Genomic DNA, 533 nt, shown 5'->3' on the forward strand with positions numbered 1-533 from the left:
CTGCTGACGTCGCCGAACCAGGCTGAGAGAGAGAGAGAGAGATCGAAGCGAGCCATGAGAGAGGGTGACGAGCGCGAGCCAGGACTGGGAAGGAGAAGCCACCGCCGCACATCCTCGTTGCCGTCGCTGGAAGCTTGGAACCGCCGCCGTCCCTGCTGTGACTGGTGTTGCACCGGAGGACCACCATCGCGGGAGCAAGGGAGGGAGCTCGCGGTGAAGAGAAAGGGGCGCTGTCTTGTGCGCTGCCGTCGCACTTGGATACCACCGCTGCTACTGCGAGCTCGCCGTCACCGGAGCTGAGAAGTTGTTGTCCCTGCCAGCAACGAAGAAGAAGGGGGATGAAACCTCCTCCATGTCTGCTGTCTCGGTCCGCTGAGAAAGAGCTATCGCCGCCGCGCCTGGTTGCCGGAAAAACCCCGCCGCCGTCGCCGGAAACACTGCCGGTAAGGGTTTTAGATTTGGTTTTCATTTGTTTAAGATTCTGGAAGCTTTATCGTCTCTGTATGTGGGTTCCAGGCACCATTGCCGGAGTC

Source organism: Arachis duranensis, chromosome 3 (genome assembly GCF_000817695.3).
Source record: "Arachis duranensis cultivar V14167 chromosome 3, aradu.V14167.gnm2.J7QH, whole genome shotgun sequence".
NCBI lineage: Eukaryota > Viridiplantae > Streptophyta > Magnoliopsida > Fabales > Fabaceae > Arachis > Arachis duranensis.